General features: G+C 41.9%; 1 protein-coding gene across 1 annotated transcript in view; it reads right to left on the bottom strand.

The window, feature by feature from the left end:
- LOC121286858 (lysine-specific demethylase 4B-like) overlaps positions 1-19,424 on the bottom strand; it is a 595,629-nt gene extending 576,205 nt beyond the window's left edge. The window contains exon 1 of the mRNA XM_041204003.1: positions 19,297-19,424. The gene's annotated coding sequence lies outside the window, so the exon portion shown is untranslated. The remainder of the gene's footprint in view (positions 1-19,296) is intronic.
- Between the last annotated feature and the right edge of the window lie 5,781 nt (positions 19,425-25,205).

Genomic DNA, 25,205 nt, shown 5'->3' with positions numbered 1-25,205 from the left:
TGGAATGGAATGCCATTCCCTTCCCACCATACTTACAACCCATATTACATGTGCGTGCAATAAAGGCACACCAAGTGGTTACTGTCTTTTGGAGATGGTATTTTTAAGATTTCAAGTAAGTTGTTGGAAAATACAAAGAACTTACGTTTTTCCATTTGGTTTAACACCATCATTTTAAGCAAATAATGTGGTATTTTCCCAATTTTTCCATAAAATTGCCTATGGTTTCCAAATCACATGTCACCTCTGGCTCAGCCCTCTCATCCCAGGTTCAAGTCATGGGTTCAAGGTCCATTCCAATGACAGAGCACATAATCCAGGCTGATACTTCAGTTCCAAAACTTCCTGGAGTGATGTCTTTTGGATGAGGCATAAAATCAGACCCCCTCTGCCCTCTCATGTGGGCAACAACTTATATTTATATAGCACCTTTATTGCAATGAAATGCCCCAAGACCCTTCAAAAGAGCATTACAAAACAAAGCATGATACCAAGCCACATAAGGAGATATTTGATCAGACAACCAAAAGCAAGGTAGAGAGGATAGAGTTGATTGGAAATTCCAGAACTTGGGATCTCGGCAACTTAAGGCACAGCTACCAATGAAAGCAATTATAACTGGGAATGCACAAGAGGCAAAAATTAGAGGAGCACAGGTATCTCACAGGGCTGTTAGGCTAGAGGGGATTACAGTGATGGAGGGGCGAGATCATGGAGAAATTTGGAAACAAGAATGAGAATTTTAAAATCAAGACATTGCTTGACCGGGAGCCAATGTAGGTCAGCAAAGCCAGGGATGATAGGAACAGGGCTTGCTTCTAGTTAAGACACAGGCAGCAGAGTTTCACATGACCTAAAGTTTACAAAAGATGGGGCAGAATGTGGGAGACCAACCAGGAGGAAGTTGGCATAGTCTATCCCAGAGGTAACAAACTCATGAATGAGGGTTTCAGTAGCAAACAAGCTAAGACAAGGGCCAAGTTGGACAATGTGGAAATAGGCAGCTTTAGTGATGGCACGAATATATGAGGTAGGAAGTTCACCTCGGGTTCAAAAGTGACACCAAGTGTACAAACAGACTCACTTAATCTCAGACTGCAATCGCAGGATGTAAACAATTCCACTATTTAAAAAGCAAGGGGCCACTTTCTATGTCCTGGCAAATATTTATCCTTCAGCCAACACTTCCAAAACAAATTACCTTGCGAGTTATCTCAGTATTGCTTGCAGGACTTTTCTGTGTACAAATTGGCTGCTTGTATTTGCTACTTTACAATATTGACTACTTTTCAGATGTACTCCATTGAAGGCTCCATTGGTGCTATATAAATGTAAGATCTTTCTTATGTCCTCATAATCATTGTGTAAAAGTCAAATTTTTGAGACCAGTTTTTGAGGGATTGATATGTATACTTGATTTGGGCCCAAAAAAGACAGTCGCAATGGAATAAAGTAAAAATGGACAAGACTAAATAATTCATATTATTATACAAACCACATACATTCTATCAAATATAAATATAATAAATTAATTACAACGCTTTACATTGAAATCCTTCAAAACTACTCTGATCACTATCTGAATCACTGAATTTGTCTCAATAGGCTGATTGTATAGCATCATCGGGATTTTCCACATCATCGTTAGTATCGGTAACTTTGGCACATCGTTCCATAAGTAATTGTCCACGGTCCTATTGAGCACTTTCAACATTTTAGAAATTATTTTTTGACAATTTTGGAACTAAATTAATTTCAAATGCCTATGACCCAATCGCGAATGTTGCTAATGAGGGCATTTGCACATTTCTGCCTTTAGCAAATTTTTTTTTTGCCTTCCAACATCCAATTATTCCTCATCTTTCAGATACTGCCCTTGAGAGGTTAATTTATAAACACATCCAAAGACTGATTAGCACTCGTAAGATCACCAGGAATAACTGCCACATCTGTGTTGGTTGATCTCACATAAAAGACTACATGGTCGACAAGGTGAGATCTATCTTCTTTGCATAGTCCACCTGATCTCAAATATCATACTTCCTTGATCCATTTCTTGCAACTGCCTTCATTCATCCAGCCTTTCTGACAACATCTTTCTGAAATTACTCGTTTTAGAGAGCTTTACACTGGAATATCAACATCAATTTTAATGTTGTGCCATCCACCATACAAGATAGAATCACTGTGAACCGGGTCTTCTTGTGGTCAGACATCTTTAAAAGTTTTACCTGGAAAAACTCAGCAGGTCTGGCAGCATCGGCGGAGAAGAAAAGAGTTGACGTTTCGAGTCCTCATGACCCTTCGACAGAACTTGAGTTCGAGTCCAAGAAAGAGTTGAAATATAAGCTGGTTTAAGGTGTGTGTGTGGGGGGCGGAGAGATAGAGAGACAGAGAGGTGGGGGGGCGGGGGGGCGGTGTGGTTGTAGGGACAAACAAGCAGTGATAGAAGCAGATCATCAAAAGATGTCAATGACAATAGTACAATAGAACACATAGGTGTTAAAGTTAAAGTTGGTGATATTATCTAAACGAATGTGCTAATTAAGAATGGATGGTAGGGCACTCAAGGTATAGCTCTAGTGGGGGTTTTTTTATTTTTTTTATATAATGGAAATAGGTGGGAAAAGGAAAATCTTTATAATTTATTGGAAAAAAAAAGGAAGGGGGAAACAGAAAGGGGGTGGGGATGGGGGAGGGAGCTCACGACCTAAAGTTGTTGAATTCATTCAAAGGATCATCCTCCGCCATTTCCGCCAACTCCAGCATGATGCCACCACCAAACACATCTTCCCTTCACCCCCCCTTATCGGCATTCCATAGGGATCGCTCCCTCCGGGACACCCTAGTCCACTCCTCCATCACCCCCTACTCCTCAACCCCCTCCTATGGCACCACCCCATGCCCACGCAAAAGATGCAACACCTGCCCCTTCACTTCCTCTCTCCTCAGCGTCCAAGGACCCAAACACTCCTTTCAAGTGAAGCAGCATTTCACTTGCATTTCCCCCAACTTAGTCTACTGCATTCGTTGCTCCCAATGTGGTCTCCTCTACATTGGAGAGACCAAACGTAAACTGGGTGACCGCTTTGCAGAACACCTGCGGTCTGTCCGCAAGAATGACCCAAACTTCCCTGTCGCTTGCCATTTTAACACTCCACCCTGCTCTCTTGCCCACATGTCTGTCCTTGGCTTGCTGCATTGTTCCAGTCAAGCCCAACGCAAACTGGAGGAACAACACCTCATCTTCCGACTAGGGACTTTACAGCCTTCCGGACTGAATATTGAATTCAACAACTTTAGGTCGTGAGCTCCCTCCCCCATCCCCACCCCCTTTCTGTTTCCCCCTTCCTTTTTTTTCCCAATAAATTATAAAGATTTTCCTTTTCCCACCTATTTCCATTATATAAAAAAAATTAAAAAAACCCCCCACTAGAGCTATACCTTGAGTGCCCTACCATCCATTCTTAATTAGCACATTCGTTTAGATAATATCACCAACTTTAACTTTAACACCTATGTGTTCTATTGTACTATTGTCGTTGACATCTTTTGATGATCTGCTTCTATCACTGATTGTTTGTCCCTACAACCACACCCCCCCCCACCTCTCTCTCTCTATCTCTCCGCCCCCCACACACACACCTTAAACCAGCTTATATTTCAACTCTTTCTTGGACTCGAACTCAAGTTCTGTCGAAGGGTCATGAGGACTCGAAACGTCAACTCTTTTCTTCTCCGCCGATGCTGCCAGACCTGCTGAGTTTTTCCAGGTAATTCTGTTTTTGTTTTGGATTTCCAGCATCCGCAGTTTTTTTGTTTTTATCTTTAAAAGTTTGGTTATTTCACCAATCTTGGTAACAGTCTGATTTGTTGGCAAATTGAAATTCATCACTGTTCCAAACATATTTCTAATGCAGGCCAATAGATATGCATTCTTCTCTCAACGTCAGATGACAAAACTGTGGAATTTGGTGACTTTATCGGAGCTCAGATCGCAGACACTGCAAAATTATTGTTTTCTGACTGAGTACTAAATTGTACATTTTCATGAATCTTGTGCACCACCCTGAATTCTGAAATATCCTTTCTCTTTGCTTCTCTGAGGCAGTGGAGTTGGATGGCTACGCAGGTGATAATAGGGCAATTTTGCTGATGCTCATTAACCCATTCCGCCGCTTTTCTCTACATTTTTTTAATTGAGCCTCATACTTGTTATTCTTTCACGAAGGCATCATGATAGATCATGTGGTACACATTATTCTTGTCGATTGGCTAGGAGATTGCTGCTAGAATTGGCAGAGATAAAATCTAAATGTTCCCACATATGCCTTTAAATTAATGAACCATAGTAATTACCTGTAAGTAATTATTAATCGTAACACAGTTTGATCCTTGAAAAACTAGTGCTTACTTTTACACGTAGCATATGAAAAAAATCATTTTTTTCAGGCTGAAAGTTATGGGGTCAATCTTAAAACGTTGCTTAAAGTATACCAGCCTTCTTCAGTTATGTTTCACAGGTACAGAGGTTTCATTCAAAAGTTTAAGTATTCTTGGGCTAATGAGTCACTACTCAGTGACCAGTACTAGAAAGTGCATGTATGTGGCTGTTGAATAAGGTAGGAGTGGCATCTGTTGTGATGCAGAGAAATAAACAGGAGGGGGCCAAGGACAGATCCTTCAGGAGCTCCAGAGGTAATGGTGCACGAGTGGGAAGAGAAGCTTGACTATAACTGAATAGATATGAATGGAACAGGCAAGTGTAGTCCCACCCAGCCGAACAAAGGAGGAGAGACATTGGAGGAGGATGGTGTGGATAAATTTGTCAAAGGCTGCAGTTAAGACAGGGAGGATAGTTTACCTTTGCCATAGTCATCTGTTGTTTTGGTACTGACGGAGAGGGGAAAACTAATTGAAGGGATTCAAACATGGAGCTCCAGGAAAAATGGGCACAGATTAGAAAGGTCATTCAAGAGCTTGAGAGGAAAGGACGGTTGAAGATGGAACAGTGGTTTGTAAGGACAAAGGGGCACCACAGCCAACAATAACACCCCAACTGCTGCTCAGATTTAGGCCAACTAATCATCAAAGATCAACATCCTGATATGTATGACTCTGTGGAGACTTTATTTCTGAGCCATCCAGACTGTGTACCAATATTTCTTGTGACTACCTAGACTTAAGGATTACTTTTCCTCACCGACCCAGTTTTGTTGCTTAAAAAATACTGATACTCGTTTATTTGTCAGTAAAAACAAAAACATTGTAAATGTGTTCTTTAAATAGACCCAACTTCTGCAAACAGTATTGTCTTAACAAAAACAGAAATACCTGGAAAAACTCAGCAGGTCTGGCAGCATCGGCGGAGAAGAGCAAAGTTGATGTTTCGAGTCCTCATGACCCTTCAAAAGAACTAAGTAGAAAAAGGAAAGGGGTGAAATATAAGCTGGTTTAAAGGAAGGGGGGGGGGGTGTTTGTTGGGACAAGCAAGCAGTGATAGGACGAGATAACCTACATCTTTTAGTTATCTCCTCCTATCACTGCTTGCTCGTCCCAACAACCACCACACCCCACCGCCCCCCCCCACCCCCCACCTCTTCCCCACCCCCTTAAACCAGCTTATATTTCACCACTTTCCTAATTCTACTTAGTTCTGTTGATGAGGACTCGAAACATCAACTTTGCTCTTCTCCACCGATGCTGCCAGACCTGCTGAGTTTTTCCAGGTATTTCTGTTTTTGTTTTAGATTTCCAGCATCCGCAGTTTTTTTTGTTTTTATCTCTGTATTGTCATAAACTCTGATGTACAACACCATGCAATTGTTAAAGTAAGGATCAAAGACAGTAGAGTGTGAAACATTTCAGTCATTGTTCCTCCTATTTCTCATCAACATGGTGGCCCTTGGTGACATTATCCAAAGGCACAGCATTAGTTTTCACACGTATGCTGACAACACCCAGCTACCTCACCACCACCTGTCTTGACGACTCCACTGTTGTTAAATTATCAGGCTCAGGCATCCAGTACTAGATGAGTCGAAATTTCCTCCAATTAAATATTCGGAAGATTGAAGCCATTGTTTTCGGTCTGTGCTCCAAATTCTGTTCCCTAGTTACCAACTCCACCCCTCTTGGCAACAGTGTGAGATGAAGCCAATCTGTTCGCAACCTTGGTGTCACATTTGATCCAGAGGTAAGCTTCCTATCCAATATTCATGCCATTACTAAGATCGCCTATTTATACCTCCAGGCCACTCATCATCCTGACTTGGAACTATACCGCCACTCCTTCACTCTCACTGGGTTAAAATCCTGGAACTCCCTCCCTAACAGCACTGCGGATGTTCTGACACCACATGGGCTGCAATGGTTCAAGAAGGCTGCTCACCACCACCTTAAGGGCAATTAGGGATAGGCAATAAATGCTGGCCTAGCCAGCAATACCCACATCCCATTAATGATTTTTTTTTAAATCGCCCGTCTCAGCTCATCTGCTACTGAAATCCTCATTCATGCCTTTGTTACCTCTAGAATCAACTATTCCAACACACCTGGCTGGCGTCCCACATTTTAGCCCCCGTAAACTTGAGGTAATCCAAGACTCTGCTGCCCATGTCTTAACTCACGGCAAGTCCCATTCTCCTATCACCTATGGGTGCTAACTTACACTGGCTCCCAATCAAGCAAATTTTAAAATTCTCATCCTGGTTTTCAAATCTCTCCATGGCCTCGGACCTCTCCATCTCTGTGATCTCCTTCAGCGCTTATCTAATTCCGGCCTCTTGTGGATCCAAATTTTAATTGCTCCACTACTGGTAGCCATGGCTTGAGTTGCCTTGGCCCCACTCTGGAATTCCCTCCCTACACCTCTCCATCTCTCTATCTCACTTTCCTCCTTTAAGACAATCCTTAAAACTTACCTCTTTGACCATGGTTTTGGTCATCTGTCCTAATATCTCCTTATGTGGCTCAGTGTCAAACTTTGTTTTATAATGCTCGTGTGAAGTGTCTTGGGATGTTTCATTATATTTATATAGTGCCTTTAATGTAAGTTGTTGTAGTAGGTTACTGATCCATCACAGATCTATGCTAATAGTGGAATACTCAATAATATCCAGCCAATGGAATACTTAGGGTTATTTTCTAAAAGCAAAACTATTTCCTACATTGTGAAGTAATTTTCACTGGCTCTCTAACCAAACGAATAGGGTTTCTGTTCAGCTCGCAATTTTATCAGGTCGTGTACAAATGATTGGTTACTAAAACTCATTTCACAACCTTAACATCTAGGTTACATTCTACAGAAGATCTTACAATTAAACTAAAAATTCTGGAAATATACAGCAGGTCAAGCAGCATATGTGGAGGGAGCAGAAGTCTGTGTTTCAGGTGCATACAGTTCTCCAGAATAGTTCAGACACTGACTGCCTCTATTGCTGTCTTTCCAGCATTTTCTGTTTTTGCTTCAGATCTTTAACATGTGCAGTACAAAATGCATTCTGTTTTATAACATGTGAATTTCAATGTTAATTAAATGTTCCAGATAGAGTCAATTGTTGCCACAGAACTGGGGAGAATGTGCAACTCCCATGTGTTAGCAAGTTCTCTCATAAGTAGCTGAACTTACACTCAAAATACTCCCAGGCTCAATCCCCAGACTATGTTGAGCTAACTAATGCTAGGAGAGCAACACAGGTTTAACAAGGGGCTTTAGTATCTTAGATTAGGAAGGAAAAATTAAACTGGCATTCAACAACTCCTGTGTGGCTAAGATTTGAGCTCTGCGGTGGTGCCCATTCTTCTGATTGAACCTTCTGATTTTCTCCATCAAAGCTTCCATAACTGGGCATGGCACTGGAATGTAAGTAACTCCTGTGGAAACAATATCCCCAGAAGGAATGCCTTCATTTGGAGAAATTAGCTCACCTCTCATATGGAATATGGACCTAATATGCTCAATTTCTCCTCATAGGACAATACCCTTACACCCCAGGAATCATGCTGAATTCATTTTTACAAATATGTCAAAGAATGGAATTTTGAAATCATAACTTAATATTTCATCGCCAGATTTTTCCAGTACTACCTTCTGTGTTCAATTCGAGAATCCACAGAAGGGAAACAAACAAGTCGAAGGTTAAAAGAGACAAAAGTCCTGCAATCATCAGAGATTGCTTCCTTTTTCAAAACAAGCAAACTTTGCTGATATCCATTAAAAATGCTCCAAAATATCAACCTTTAAGATATTTCCCTGTGCCTTAGACCTCTCCCCAAGGAATAAAAGATATGGTGGATACAGAGTTATCAAAGTTATATGAAGGCTGAGTGACAGGCAACAGAGATTATCAATGAACATTTTTTCTCAGACTGGAAGACAGTACATAGTAGGATTTCTCGGTCGGTACTATGACCACTGCTCTTCTTGATCTATATTAATGACCTTGACTTGGGCGTACAGGGCACAGTTTGAAAATTTGCAGAAAACACAAAAATTGGAAGTATTGTGAACTGTGAGGACAGTGATACTCTTCAAGGGGTCATAGGCAGACACATAACAAATGAAATTTAATGCAGAGAAGTACGAAGTGTTACATTTTGGTAGAAATAATGAGGAGATGCATAAAATAAAGGTTACAATTCTAAAGGGGGTGCAGGGACAGAGGGACCAGGGAATATATGTGAACAAATCACTGAAGGTGGCAAGGAAAGTTGAGGAAGTGATACAGGATCTTGGGCTTTATAAATAGAGATAGGGAATGAAAGAGAAGGAAGTTATGGTAACATTCTGGCTATGATTAGATAGATAAGAATGGAATTTGGTTTTATAACTCCAAAGTTATAAAACACTGGTTCAGCCTGAACTAGAATTGTTTCTAATCCTAGGCACCAAACTTTGGGAAAGATGTGAAGGATTGAAGAGGCCGCAGGTTATATTTACAAGAATGGTTCCAAGGATGAGGGGCTTCAGTTACGAGGAAAGACTGGCGAAGTTGGGGTTGTTCTCCTTAGATAGGGGAAGGTTGAGAAGAGATTTGATCGAGGTGTTCAAAATCATGAGATGTCTGGAGAGAGTAGCTAGAGAAAAACTGTTCCAACTGGCATAAAGAAGCAGAATTAGATGACACTGATACAAAGTGAATGGCAAAAGGACCAACGGTAACCTGAGGAAATCTCTTAAATACACCAAGTGGTTAGGATCTAGAATGCACAGCCTGAGAGCAAGGTGGAGGCAGAATCAACCATGGCTTTCAAAAGGTTACTGGATAATTGTCTGATGAGAAAAGGTAAGCAGGGTTATGTGAAAAGTTGGGGAGTGGGATTAGCTGAGTTGTTCTTGCAGCAAGCCAGCAAGGACATGATGGGCTGAATGGCCACCGACTGTGTTGTAACCATTCTTCGGTCTCTCCCGCCCCTCCAAATGCGTTGGCTTTGCTGGAGTAAATCCAAAGGAACAGCAGCTCTTCAGAATCGAACCCAATTACCCATCCTTCATGAATAAACCCGACAGTAAAATTGTTATTGAAATCCATTATTGTATTTCTCCCTCTATCCTATTCCCACTGACCACCCAACTTCCCTTCTGGTCCTCATGCTAGCTAATAATGAATCACAGATTGTCATAGTTATTGGTAACAGTCCTCTCTCTTCAGATGCTGTCCCTCCCTCCTTTAAAATCTGTTGCCATCAGCCCTCTCCTCAAAAGGCCAATCTTGACCCCACCCTCCTTGCAAACTAACACCCCATGTGCAATCTACCTTTCCTCTCCAAAGTCTTTGAACATGCTGTCCTCTCCCATAATCACATACCTCTTTCCTGGAACTCCATGTTTAAATCTCTCCAGTCAGGCTTCTGTCCTTGCCACAGTACTGAAACGCTTCTTACCAAAGTTACAAATGACACCCTGTGTGACTGTGACAATTGTAACTTCCTTCCTCACCCTGCTCAACCCATTTGCAGCTTTGACATGGTTGGCCACACCACTCTCCTCCAACACCTCTCCAATGTCTTCCAGTTCAGTGAAAATGCACACACTTGATTCAATTCTTATATATCTAATCATAGCCAGAGAGCCATTTGCAATGGGTTTTACCTCCTACTCCCTTACCATTACCTCTGGTGTCCCCCAGGGATGTATTCTTGGCCCCTCCTATTTCTCACCCACATGCTGCCCTAGGCAACATCATCCAAGACCACAGCATTAGTTCTCACGTGTTCACTGATGACACCCAGCTCTACCTCACCACCATCTCTAGCTCCTCCACTGATGCTAAATTATCAAACTGTTTATCCAACATCCAGCACTAGTTGAACAGAAATTTCCTCTGATTAAACACTGGGAAGGCTGAAGCCTTCATGTTCAGTCCCTGCTCCAAACTCCTCTCCCTAGCTACCAACTCCATCCTTCTCCCTGGCAAGTGTCTGAGCTTAAACTAGAATGTTCACAACCTTGATATCATATTGACCTTGAGGTGAGCTTCTGATCACATATTCATACCATCACCAAGGCTACCTATTCCCACCTCAGTAACATCATCCAACATCACCCTTGCCTCAGCTCATGTGCTGCTAAAACCCTCTATCATACCTTTATTAACTCTAGACTCGACTAGTCCACTGCACTGCTGGCTCATTTCCCACATTCTACCCCCCCAAAGGCTTGGAATCATCCAAAACTTTGCTGCCCATGTCCTTACTCACACTAAGGCGTGTTGAACTATCACTCTTTTGCTCACTGATCTACACTGACTCCTGGTCAAGCAGTTTTAAAATTCTCATCTTCATTTTCAAATCCCTCCATGGCCTCCCTCCTCCCTATCTCTGCAATCTCCTCCAGCCTCACAACCTGCTAAGATACCTGCATTCGTCTAATTCTGACCTCTTGTGCATTCCCAAATATAATTGCTCCACCACTGGTGGCTGTGCCTTAAGTTGCCTAGGCCTCACATTTTGCAATTTCCTCACTACATCTCTCTACCTCACTTTGCTCTTGAAAGACACTCTCTAAAACCTACCCACTTAAGCAAATTTTGGGTCATTTAACCCAATAACTCCTTATTTGACTAAGTGTCATACTGTGTTTTATAATGCTCCTATGAAGCTCGTAGACATTTATTCTGTTAAACATATGTTGTCCATAAAACCTACATCTTGCACCCTCAATCCTATTCCCACTAAATTGCTGATGACCCAAATTCCTAAATCCATGCCAATCTTTCACACAACTCCATGTTTGAACCTCTTCAATCTGGTTGCTACCCCACCACAGCATTGAAACTGTTCCAAAGTCTCAAATGGCATCCTCCGAGGTCATGACCATGGTGTAATACCTTGCCTCAGTGTTTTTGACCTGTCTGAAGCTTTTGACATAGTCAACCATGCTAATCTACACCAACACTTTTTCCCCATTATCCAACTGAGTAGAATTTCCATCAGTTGATTCCACTCTTACCTGTGCAATCATAGCCAGAGAATCTCCTGCAATGGCTGAGTGTAGAAATAGGAGGTTAGTCCAGATAAATGCGTGGCTGGAGAGATGTTGCAGGAAGGAGGGCTTTAGATTTCTGGAACATGACGACTGTTTCTGGGGGTGGTGGGGCCTGTACAAGGTGAATGGGTTGCACCTGAACCAGAATGGGACCAACATCCTTGCGGGGAGGTTTGCTAGTGCTTTTGTGAAGGATTTAACCTAACTTGGCAGGGGGATGGGATCCTGATAGGAGGTTCAGCAGGGGGAGATGCACAGCCAAAATTAGACGAGAGAGCAAGTAAGCCTGGAAGGCATAGAAATTATAGGCTAGTTAAGGCACAAGGGAGCTTGGCAAGGTTGGATAGTATTTATTTTAATGCAAGAGCCTGATGATTAAGGCAGATGAGTTGAAGGCACAAATTAACACATGGAAGTATGATGTCATTGCTGTCACAGAGACACGGTCGAGAGAAGGGCAGGATTGGCAGCTCAATATTCCAGGATATAGGGTCTTCAGGCGAGACAGGGGAGGAGGTAAAAGAGGAGGGGGCATCGCAATATTAATCAAGGAATCAATTACAGCAGTAAGGGGAGGGTGACATCTTAGTAGGCTCCTCAAATGAAGCCAAATGGGTAGAACTGTAAAACAAAAAAGGAGCAATCACATTGCTGGGAGTGTACTATAGGCCCCAAACAGTCGGAGAGAAATAGAAGAGCAGATATGTAGGCAAATTTCAGGGAAGTGTAAAAATAATAGGTAGTAACAGTGGGTGATTTCAACTTCACCAACATTAACTGGGTTGGTCACAATGTGATAGGTTCAGAGGGAGCAGAATTCTTAAAATGCATCCAGGAGAGCTTTTTAAGCCAGTATGTAGAAGGTCCTACAAGATAGGAGGCAGTCCTGGACTTAATTTTAGGGAATGAAGCCGGGCAAGTGGTAGAGCTGTCAGTGGGGGAGCATTTTGCAGATAGCAATCATGTCTCCTAGATTCAAGGTTGTTATGGAAAAGGACAAGTATGGGCCAGAAATCAGAGTTCTAAATTGGGGGAAGGCTGATTTTAATAAGACCAGATATGATTTGGCCAAAGTGGACTGGGAACATCTACTTTTAGGTAAATCTGTGTCTGAGCAGTGCGACTTATTCAAGAAGGAAATAGGGAGAGTACAGGGCCAACATATTCCACTAAAGACAAAGGGTGGGACCAAAAAATCCAGGGAACCCTGGATGTCGAGGAATATACTGGATTGGATAAAGAGAAAAGGGAAGCTTATGGCAAGTATCGAGGGCTCAAAACAGCGGAAGCCCTAGAGGAGTATAGAATGTGTAGGGGGGTATCTTAAAAAGGAAATCAGGACAGGAAAAAGGGGACATGAAAAACATTGGCAGGTAAAATAAAGGAAAATCCAAAGTTATTTTACAAGTACATTAAGAATAAGAGGATAACTAGGGAAAGAGTAGGGCCCATTAAGGACCATAGTGGTAATTTGTATGTGGAGCCGGAAGACGTAGATATTATTCTAAATGAATACTGTGGGTCGATGTTCACAAGCGAGAAGGACGACGTGGGTATGGAAATCAGGCAGAAGGACTGTGATATAATTAAAGAAATTAGCATAGAAAGGGAAGACGTTCTAAGTGGTCTGGCAGGCTTAAAAGTAGCTAAATCTCCAGGCCTGGATTAAATGTATCCCAGGCTGTTGAGTGAGACAAGGAAGGAGATAGCAGGGGCGCTGCCAATAATTTTCAATACCTCTTTGGCCACAGGAGAGGTACCAGAGGACAGCCAATGTGGTGCTGTTATTTAAGAAGAAAGAAAGGAATAAACCAGGGAACTACAGGCCAGTCAGCCTAACCTCAGTGGTGGGGAAACTATTGGAAGCAATTCTGAGGGACAGAATTAATCTACACTTGGAGAGACAGGGGTTAATCAAGGACAGTTAGCCTGGTTTTTTTTAAGGGGAGGTCATGTCTGACCAATTTAATTGAATTTTTCAAAGAGGTGACCAAGTGTGTAGATGAGGGCAATGCATTTAACATAGTCCACTTGGACTTCAGCAAGGCTTTTGATAAGGTCCCGCATGGGAGACTGATAACGAAGATAAGACCCATGGGATCCAAGATAATTTGGCAAATTGGATCCAGAATCGGCTGAATGGCAGGAAGCAGACGGTGATGGTCGAGGGGTGTTTTTGTGACTAAATGCCTGTGTCCAGTGGGGGTCCACTGGGATCGGTGTTGGGTCCCTTGCGGTTTGTGGTATATATAAACAATTTAGACTTGAATGTAGGAGGGTTGATCAGTAAGTTTGTGGATGATATAAAAATTGGTAGGATGGTAAATAATGAGGAGGATAGCCTTAGATTACAGGAGGATATGGACGGGCTGGTCAGATGGGCTGATCAGTGGCAAATGGAATTTAATCTGGATAAGTGTGAGGTGATGCACTTGGGCAGGACAAACAAGGCACAGAAATACACAATGAATGGTAGGACCCTGGGAAGTACCAAGGATCAGAGGGACCTTGGTGTGCACGTCTGCCAGTCCCTTAAGCTAGTGGGACAGGTAGATAAAAGTGGTTAAGGCAGCATATAGTTTACTTGCCTTTATTAGCTGAGGCATAGAATATAAGAGCAGGGAGGTTATACTGGAACTGTATAAAACGCTGGTTAAGCCACGGCTAGAGTATTGCATGCAGTTCTGGAATTCGCATTATAGAAAAGATGTGATTGCACTGGAGAGAGTGCAGAGGAGATTTACCAGGATGTTGTCTGGGCTGGGGATTTTTAGTTATGAGGAGAGATTGGATAGACTGGGGTTATTTTCCCTGGAGCAGAGGAGATTGAGGGGGGACATGATTGAGGTGTATAAAATTATCAGGGGCATGGATAAGGTAGACAGGAAGGAACTTTTCCTTTGGTGGAGGGATCAATAACCAGGGGGCATAGATTTAAGGTAAGGGGCAGGAGGTTTAAAAGTGAGGAAGAGATTTTTCACCCAGCGGGTGGTGGGAATCTCGAACTCACTGCCTGAAAGGGTGATAGAGGCAGAAACCCTCATAACATTTAAGGAGTATTTGGATGTGCACTTGCGATGCCATGGCATACGAGGCTATGGGCCTAGTGCTGGAAAATGGGATTAGAATTGTTAGGTACTTGTTTGATTGACACAGGCTCGATGGACCGAAGGACCTTTTTCTGTGCTGTAGACCTCTATGACTCTATGGCTTCCTTTCCCACCCCAATACCGTTGTAGCCCTCCAAGGATCTATCCTCAAACCCTTTCTATTCCTCATCCAAATGTTGCCCTTCAGAACAAGGTTATGTTGGTACCACCCACTTCTACCTCTCAACTCTCCACTACGTTTGGGATGACAGCCTGCTTGTCCAACACTTAGTGGTGGATGAACCTATAACTTATTTCAATTAAACATTGTAAAAACTAACATCAATGTCTTCCACCTGCCCCACATCAACTCGGTTTCTTTACCATCCATTCTATCCCCTTCTTTAGTTACTGTCCCAGGCGGAACTAATTATTCGCAGCCTCAGTTATGAATGTGACCCAAGCTCAACTTCCAACACCATAAACTCTCCATTGCAAGGGCTGCCTGTTTCCACCTACATTACAGAGTCTGTCTTTACTCCTACCTCAGTCCATCGCTGCATGCTGAAATTCTCATCTATCAATTTCCATATTCAACTATTCTAATGCTCTCCTGCTCAGCCTCAAATCCTCCATAAACTTGAGTTCTTTCAAAACTCTGCTGCCTGTATCCTAACTTGTACAAAGTCATGTTGAATCACCATACGTGTGCTTGCTGATACGTGGGCTAGCTCCTGGTCCCTGAGCATCTCAAATTTAAAATTCTAATTTAATGTCCAAATAATTTAATTGTCTCTCCCTTCCCTAACTCGGACTTCCTTCAGCTCTACAACCTTCCAAAAGCTCTGCTTTCCTCCAACTCTGGTCTTTTGCATATTCCCCATTTCCTTCACCCCATGCCTTCCTTCACCCCACTTCCTTCACCCCTGCCATGCCTTCAGGTATGTAGGCTCAAAGCTCTGGAATTCTGCTACTAAGCCTGTTTACTTCCCTTCCCCTCTAAGATGCTCAAAACAGACCCCTGAGCAAGATTTAATACTCTCCTCTGAATATCTCCTCCTCTGGCAAAGCTAATTTCTGTCCGATTACAATCCTGCGAGCTGCCTATGATTTCCTACATAAAAGACGATATATAAATGCAACTGACTGTACTTGGAGGACATTACACTGAGCTGAATTAAGCCCAGCCCTGCTCTAACTTACCATTCACAGATCAGAATTTTCAGCAGGTGTCACTGGTTTACATTCAGAAATGGGAAGACCAGTTGATTTTTCTTTTCTCAACCCTTAGATGTGAAGTCAGCCCCACCTCTTTAACTAGGAAAGGATCAAATGTGGCACCTTCCAGGTCTATGTGACTGAGTGCCACACTTTAGCCATACATTCTTTTAGCAACAATGTTAAATTCATATTATCAAGACTGAAAAGTTGCTAAAACAGCTTTAGTAAAATCTTACATTAATAGCAGCATTTTTTTGTACGAGGAGCAAAGAATAAAGGACAATTGTTACAGAGACAAAATCAAGGATAAAGTGGTACTATATCATTATAGGTCACAGTTTCTGATAAAATTATCTATTTTCTGATAACTTAAGTTAAGTTAGTCAGCCAATCAATTAAAATGACACTTGGAAACCTTAATGAATTGCCAGCATTTTCACAAGAGTACAAAGGGTAGTCAGAAGCTAGGATGGGAGAGGGCAGAGTACAGCAATTCAAAAATGAACTACATGTATAAAAAAAAATTGGTACAAGCAACAGTGCCTGTACACCTCCCTTCACCACCACCACCTATCTTTTCTTCCATAGGATTTCCCATAATATCCAGAGGAGAAAAATAGGCACTCTGATACTGGTTAGTACTTTGTATACCAATGTGGCCCTGAAATAACCCTCCTTCCAATTGTCTTTCTCCAGCTGTTCTATGACATCACCCGACAGCCATAGACTGGTAACACATTAATGTGGGATACATAAGCCTACATCCCACCACTGTTTGCAAATCACAACTGTATACCAGTCACAAGGGTAAGAAACCAAATGTTAATACCAGATTTACTAAACATGTTTGTACCAATGTTGTATAGGGAAAAATATCTCAGTTCAATCAATGCATATTAATGTGCTAACACCCTTCTTGTATTACTCTTAATTCATTGGGTCTGTTGCTCTCACCACTAACAGTAGCCCACCCCAGCATTAAAAGGTTCCAACTGCTTGCAAAGATAAAACCTATAATTGCATTGCCAGGAATTTTTTTCCACAGTTCAAATTTCACAGCACAAACATTTCCCGTGGTCACCATTACAATGAACAGAAACCCTAGTGACAACAATGATCCCAAGTGGCTCAACTGTTCAGGGGAGGCAGCACGAAGATCGGGAAAGCAATAGTGATATGAAATTCTATAGTTAGGGGAATGCACAGCTTCAGCAGACATGAATTCAGGATAGTACATTGTCTCACTGATGCCAGGGTCAAGGATATCCAAGGGTACTCTGAGAAGTAAGAGCAGAGATTGAAAAGGAACAGGAAGATTGGAAGATTATGACCATAGATACAAGGTGCCAGAAGACTGGAGAAGTGCAAATGTTACAGCTTCAAGAGGACACGAACAGGCTGGTTGAATGAGTGGGCATGTGGCAGATGAAATTTAATCCAGAAAAGTGTGAAGTGATATATCTTAGTAGGAAGAATGGGGACAGGCAATATAAAATAAAGGATTCAATTCTAAAGGGAGTGCAGGAGCAGAGGGCCCTGGGGGCATATGTGCATAAATCATTGAAGGTAACAGAGCAGAATGAGTCAGAGATAAATAAACGTATGGGATCCTGAGCTTTATAGAGGCATAGATTACAAAAAGGATGTTAAGGCAAACCTTTATAAAACACTGGTTCAGCCTCAACTGGAATATTGTGTCCATATCTGGGCACCACACTACGGGAAGGATGGAAAGGCATTAGGGAGGATGCAGAGAAGCTTTATGTGAATGGTTCCAGGAATGAGAGACTTCAGTTACTTGGATAGATTGGAGAAGCTGGGGTTGTTCTTATAGAAGAGAAGTTTGAGGTTAGATTTTATACAGGTTCAAAATCTTGAGGGTTCTAGACAGATTGGATAGGGAGAAATTGCTCCCATTGACAAATGGCTTGAGGACCGAGGACACCAATTTAAGGTAAATGGCAAAAGAACCAAAGGCAACATAAGAGGAAGAAACTTTTTTATGCAGCACACTTGCAGAAAATGCCTGAGTGTGTAGTGGAGGTAGATTTAAAAGTGGCCTTCAAAACAGAACATTTGCAGGGCTATGGGGAAAAGGAAGGAGAGCGGGATCAGTGGAGATGCTCTTGCGGAGAGCCAGCATAGACACAATGGGTTGAATAGCCTCTTCTGTGCTGTAACCATTCTATGAATCTATGGGCAACTAACAGCAACAAACAGTTTTCAAAAAAATTCTCTCATTAACCTTTGCATTAATACTCAGTCTCTTATTTTAACATTATGGTAGGTACAACTTTCAGAGTTTTACATAGTTCAAGTTGCAATATGTTCCTAACCAAAGCAGCTTAACTCAGGCTTTGTAAAGAAACTAAGCCATTTTCTATTTGAATCACTCACAATCTGACACCACATCTACAAATTTGCAACTGACCTGGCAGAGCACAGTTCGATCGTTGAATAGGAACTCAAGCTTATCAGAGATGACAACAGTCATGCAACTTACTTGCCAAGCCCACAAGTTTAAAACTGAAATGTACATGTAATGCACATTTTATCTAAGTTGTTCATTTAACAAATTCTTATTCTTGGGACTTTCATTTCTCACTTCAATTGTTATCTTTATTAAAGATCATCTTAAGTTCAGGTCACCATGCCACCACAATCTCTCTTCTCCCTCCTACTTGTATTTTTTTAAGCTTTTGTCTACAGCCTGAAACATTAATCAGTGTATGACTGCCAACAGTTCCATCAAATCACACAGGAAAAAAAGAAAATCAACATTCACGGAGTTGCAGCACTGGCTTAAAGTGAGAAGGTGCAACACCCGGGGCCAATTCTTTTTGGTCACCCTCCCTAGCAGGAAGCATGGAGACCAATTACACCATCTACCTCAAACGAAGTTAAAAGACAAAAAGACAATGTTGGAAATCTAACAAGGTCTGAAAACGCTCGAATAATACATGTCAATAACGAGATCTGAAAATAGGACTAGCTACGATTTTGAGTGTAAATCCTTCGCCCAAACCCATAACATCTGAAAAGCTGAGGAAGGTTGTCATTTTAGGTGTAGACCCTCCATGGACTGACGAAGGATCCATAGCCAAAATGAAAACCGACATGTTCCCTTTTCAGCTGTTGATATGTCCGATCTGCATTTTCTGGTTTTAGCCCAGGTTCTTGGTTGACATATAACCTCCTGTGTTCACAATAGTAAATAATTGGGGGGGGGGGGGGGGGGGGGTGAAGAGAGACAAAACCCTCAGTCCCCATTAAATAAAACGCAGATAATTACAGCAATAATGGGGAGTGTGCAAGTTAAAAGCTGTTTCCAGAGGGTCCCATCCCCCCCGACCTCCCACTACCAGTTGGTGACACTGGCTCTGAGTGAGCCACACACTCTCCCTCTCTGGGCCTAATCTTAGCATGCCTCTCAGCCACACTCACACTCACAACGCTCCCCTGCTCACAGACGGGAGATCGCTCTCGACCGTTACTCACCCACAAGGGGCCGGCTGACCACTCACTCCTGCAGCAAACAGCTCACTCGCCGGGAGGCTAGTGGGGGGAAAGATTCACTAAACCGCAAAAGACATGAAACGATAACTCAAAGTCAACCTAACCTGCCGACACCAAGACCCGCCCCCGTCTCCTTTCCCTATTGGTGGTTCGGCTTGATTGACAGAGCGTGCGATCTTGTAATTGGACAATAGACCTGTCAATCTGGGTTCTAATCCCCAGTTATGCCTGCGGAGGCCCTTCCGGTTATCAAGCTTGGTTGCAAAGCGTGGAGAATACGTGAGAAAAGCGGTCGCTGCACGACTGGCAAATCACTCCGCCCTGCAAAAGTAGTACCGCATATTGGCCCGCAGATTTGTTCAAACTCCCGCAATCTTAACACAAATCCATTGTTTTAACGAATTAATTTACATTTTTTCCCTATTCGTGGAGAATGCTTGCCGTTATTTACATTTACAAAGAGGCAGGAGGATTTATACTCTTGCAAAATATTATTCCACCAAGATGAGCAAAGCTCCTCCTCCAGGTTGCTGTCATTGGTGGAGATGAGTCATTGGGAGCATGGAGGAAGGTTGCTGTTGACAGGATGGATTCAATTGGCTCTTCCCACCACCCATCATCTAACCCCAGAGCCCCATCTTCTGGGCTTGACAGGTTAATGGAGCAGTTAGAGGAAGCCTGTAGGAAAATGCACATTCAGCTCCTTGTAATAGACGCCTTCCATTTCCAACTAAAAATAAATACCTTTATATGCTTACCACTGCATGTGGGTTAACAAATGTGCACTACTATCTCTTGTGAAAAGGTCGATATCAATACAAGAAGTAATCATAAAGTTGTCCTTGGTATAAAGAATGTGAAGAAAATTTTGGTATGAAAATTAAAATTGCTTTATGAATATTTTGCATTTAAATATTCATTTTGAAACAAACAAGAACATAAGAAATTGAGTATTGCTGAAAAAATACATTTTGTCAGGACAATTGCAAAATTACCAATGTCAGGGGAAACAACAACTGAGAAGAGAGTGCTGATTGGTTGGCAAGTGGATTCTGATTGGTAGAGGTGTGGCTATGGAGAATGCACCAACTAATGGTGACCGACAATTAACTGCATTGTTGGAATTTAAACTAGGCAGCTCGGCTCTGATTGGTCAAGGCATCGCCCTAAGGAATGAACCAGCGAATGGCTAGCACTTTTTTTGTTTAGCTGAAACAGGCGCAATCTGTGTACATGTTTTCTGTCTGCAAAGAACAGGGTCATGTGTATTAATATATGTTGCTTCCAATACACCCAAATGTGCCACACTGCAAGCCCAACTGACAATCTTAAATTGGTTATCAGTATAATTTGTAGCACACAGAGGATTATTTAGCAAATATTGTCCAATCACAGAATCACATCTAATGTTGGACACTGTGGTTTGAGTTTTGCAAGTATGGGCTGGTTAGGTGCCATCTGTACCTTGTCTTTTGTGAACAGCAGAAGAGAAATGCTGTTTGATACAATCCACCAGTCTTTGGGATGTATAGCCTATGTACCTAGCATCACACTGGCACTTAAATTGATATACCACATTACTCATTTGTGTGATAGGCAGAACGTCTTTTTGGCTTGATGGCATCACCGTTAGTGGCGAATATAACTTGTGTTGCTACTGCATAGTAGCAGTGTGAAACAGCTAGCTTCATCTGTTGCTCAAATTTTTTGAGATATCTTGCCCTTCCAGGGTAATCTGAGGCAGACGGGGCACTTCTCAATGACGGCCCTAGGCCCATTCATGAGTTTGTGAGAAATACAGCACAAAATGATCTGACCATGATGGCCTAAAACAAGGACCAGACCAGACCCAAAATTGGGAGTCATGGAGACCAAAATTTTTAGATTACGGGAGTACATCAGAATTAAATAGGAAATCAGAAGAAGTACATGTTATTACATCTTTATATTTGTTTCATGTATTTGCAATGAAGTAATCCTAAGACAAGGTTTGGATGAATCCTTAACCACATTTGGTAAGATATTATAAGCCTTTGACAAAATATTTTAAATTGCAAGTTGTGGAGAGCGCAGGCCTTATAAAAAGGTCAAGAACACCCCAAAAAAGCACCAAAGGGGCAAGGAGCCCCCAGGCTGAGGGAGACGGGAGCCCCCAGGCCGAGGGAGACGGGAGCCTCCAGGCCGAGGGAGATACTACCTAAGTAAACCACAAGATAATTGCAGACCATGTCAATGCAATGAAGTGCAAAGAGTTTAGTACAGAGGAAAGAGGAGACCAAGAAGCAGCTGAAAGGCTCAAAGAAAGAACTTTTTTGAAAATGCCAACAGTACTGAAAATGCAACAGCAGGTGGTAGCATCGAGTGAAGTGGCTGTGAATGAAGGAAAGCTATCTAATGTAACCCAAAAGAATCAAATCCTGCAAAGAGAAAATGAATCTATCCCACAGGAAAATGTTCATATCAAAGCTGAGTTGGAAGAACTCAGGGAGGTACAGCCAGGCACAACAGCAGGCAGAAAAGGTACTCAAAGAAGTCACTGCCTTGAAAGGCACTTTGAACAATCAATATGTAGCCCTGTAAAAACATGAGGAGCTAAAAAAGATGTTGAATGTTACTTCAGAAGATGCTGTGTTGGAACTATCAGTAGCAACAAGGCAATGCACTGAAGCACAGTGTGATTGTTCTTCAAGATCAAATGCAAAAGGAGTACATAACCCTTCAGCAGCATAAAGAAGTGAAGACTGCCATGAACAGCAGAATGGAAGAACAGCAGAAAAAAGTTGAGGAAACTCTTTGAATTACAAGAAAACTCAAGACAAAGCAATTGGGCTCCGCAAAGGAAAAGAAAGCCTGTTGAAGGACCCTTTACACACAAGGATCCCTCACGTAAGTTTATTCCTCTGGAAAATTACAAAGGGAAGCAAAAGGAATTTAATGTCACTCTGAACCAGAAAGAACCATTTGACAGTGAAGACTCAAAAATGTTCAAATTTCCAGAAAGAAGCCAAGAGGTACAAGAAAGCAGTTGAAAAGCTAAAGAATCAGCTGAATGGAAAAGAGGCGTTGGAAAGAAAAGTTATAGAGCTTTCCAAGCTGCGAGACGATACCGAAGCCATGAGTAGCACGATTACAGAACCAAAACAAATTAAGACTTAGCCAGAGACGGACCTGGCCAACAATTAAATCAAAAGGACAAATCTCTGCTGCAGGCAGAGAAAGAAAAGGCAGAAATAAGGTCAGAAAATGCAAATCCGACATTGAAGCCCATGGAACTAGAAGAAAAAGATCTGGACGCCTTAACCTTACTGAGAACCACTGAGTTATTGAAAAATTAAAACCAAGCACCTAGATTGTTAAGAAAAAGTTATACAGTTGCAAGAGAAGGTAGAAGCTCTCACAAAGGAGGGGGAACAGCCTCATAACCAATTAGCAAAAGTAAATTACAGAAGGTGAGGTTGAAAGATAGCCACAGAGGAATTGGCAAAAGGAACATCATGAAGTTGATGCTAAAACAGGAAAAGGAATTGCTGGTGAATCAAAACCCGTTGGTTGTATGCAAAACTAACAATGAAACCTAATGAAATGTTGGGACTGCATCATGAAAAGAGCAACGAAATTCTTAAACGTTGATCCAGTCTGCTGAACATGAAAGGTGAGGTGTACAGTATGGAAGAGCAAATCCAGACTTAGAAAGCAGATAAGGAAAATTCTAAGAAACAGACTGAGGATCTAACAAGTGAATTGAAAGAGTCTAAGGAACAGTAACCATGGAAGAAAGATTCTGAAAGGAGCTGAATGTCCAGGTGAAGTTTTTAAGCATGTACAATAATTCCGCAGATAACTCTGAAACAAAGACAACTGAACTCGAGAATATGCTGAGCTGAATGAAACATTCATAAACTTGAAAAAGAATTGGAAAATAAGAGTAAACAAATATTTGGCTGAAATTGTGAAACAAGTGGAAATTTTTGAAACATGGCGGACTCCATGGGAAAATAAAACCCAAGTACATTCCAGGAATGAATAGTGATTCCTTTTGAAAGGAATGGGGTAAGCCCATGGTATTCCTTTAAAGGAGATGGGCTGTCGATAAAGAGAAACAGCTCAAAGGAGTGCAAAAAGCGAAACAAGTGGTGACACCCAAGAACCTGAAACACAGAATACTACGATCTCAACTCTGAACCAACAAAGTCAACCCAAGGTAACTAAGGCTACCACTCCTCAGAATGTGAAAAAGACGAGATCTGGAAGTATCGTCAAGCCTCCAGACTATCTGAATTTATAAAGTCAGTGACTTGAGTGGGGGCAAAGGGTTAGCATGGAAATAAAGATTATATTGTAAACATATTTAGATAAGGCTTGGGAGGTGCAGAACAAGGGTGTTCGGCAGAGCAAGGGTTATGTGGGACTGGGAAACATTAGCCCTGGCCAGATAATGTTGTAGAGTCACATGATGGTAGACTCTGTGTCGAAGAGTACAGCAGAAGCCAGCATGGAGTCAGCACCCATGCAGGGCTATACCTTGGAGATGTATATAGTTATGAGTTGTTAATAAACACTTAATGTTCAACCATATAAGCCTCCAGACCTCTCAGCGAGACACCAAACAATTGCTTCTATCCTATTTCACTGAGTCGAACCTCTTACCCTATATCCTCTCCATCATTCAAACCAAATCTTCCACCTCCATAACACCCCTAGAGAAGTATAAGAATTACAGAATAATCATAATGGAGGACTTTAACAATCTGAATATAGACTGAGATAGTGGTATTGTAAAGGGCAGAGGGGCAAGAGTTCCTAGAGCATGTTCAGGAGAATTTTCCACTGTAGTATGTTTCCAGTTTAATGAGAAAAGAGGCATTGTTAGACCTGGTCCTTGGGAATGAGGTAGGCCAAACAGATCAAGTGTCAGTAGAGGAACATTTAGGGGACAGTGATCATTGGTATTACAAGGTTTAGGTTGGCTATGGAAAAGGACAAGGAACTATCCCGAATAAGGACAAGTAACTTGAAGAATGCTAACTTCAATGGGGGTAAGAACGGATCTGACAGGTAATCGATGGCAGCAAAAAGATGAAAAAGTTCAGGCACAGTCAAGGCATATTCCCACTAAGGGGAAAGGTAGAGCAAACAAATCCAGAGCTCCCATTATGACAAAAGAGATTGAAATTAAAATGAAGACAAAGTGTGCCTATGACAGATATTAGGTGGATATTACAACTGAGAACCAGGCTGAATGAAGGATTCAAAGGGGAATTGAGGAAGCAAATAAGAGAAGCAAAGAGAGTGTATGGGAAGAGAATGGCAGCCAACATAAAATGGAATCTAAAAGTCTTCTAAAAGTAAATGAGTGGTTAAGAGGAGTGAGGCCAATTAGGGACCAAAAAAGGGGATTTACACATGGAGGCAGGAAGCATGGCTGAGGTATTAAATAAATACTTTGCACCTGTCTTTACCAAGAAAGAAGATGCTGCACAGATCATGGTGAAATAGGAGGTATTTCAAACATTTGAAGGGTTTAAAATCGTTAAGGCAGTGGTATTGGATAGGCTCTGTACTTAAAAGTGAATAAGGCACAAGGAACAGATGAGATGCATCCAAGGATAGAGGGAAGTGATAGTGGAAATTGCAGAAACACTGGCCATAATTTTCCAACCTTACTTAGACTTGGGGATGGTGCCAGAGAACTGGAAATTACAAATGGTACATCCTAGTTCAAAAAAGGATATGAAAATAAGACAAGCAACCATAAGCCAGTCAGTTTAACCTCAATGAAGCAGCTTCTGGTAACTAGAATTTGGGACAAAATTCAGTCATTTGGGTCAATGCAAGTTAATTAAGGAAAGTCAGCACAGATTTAGTCAAGGCAAATTGTGTTTAACTAAATT

Source organism: Carcharodon carcharias, chromosome 14 (assembly GCF_017639515.1).
Source record: "Carcharodon carcharias isolate sCarCar2 chromosome 14, sCarCar2.pri, whole genome shotgun sequence".
NCBI lineage: Eukaryota > Metazoa > Chordata > Chondrichthyes > Lamniformes > Lamnidae > Carcharodon > Carcharodon carcharias.
This window is presented reverse-complemented; position numbering and strand designations above follow the sequence as displayed.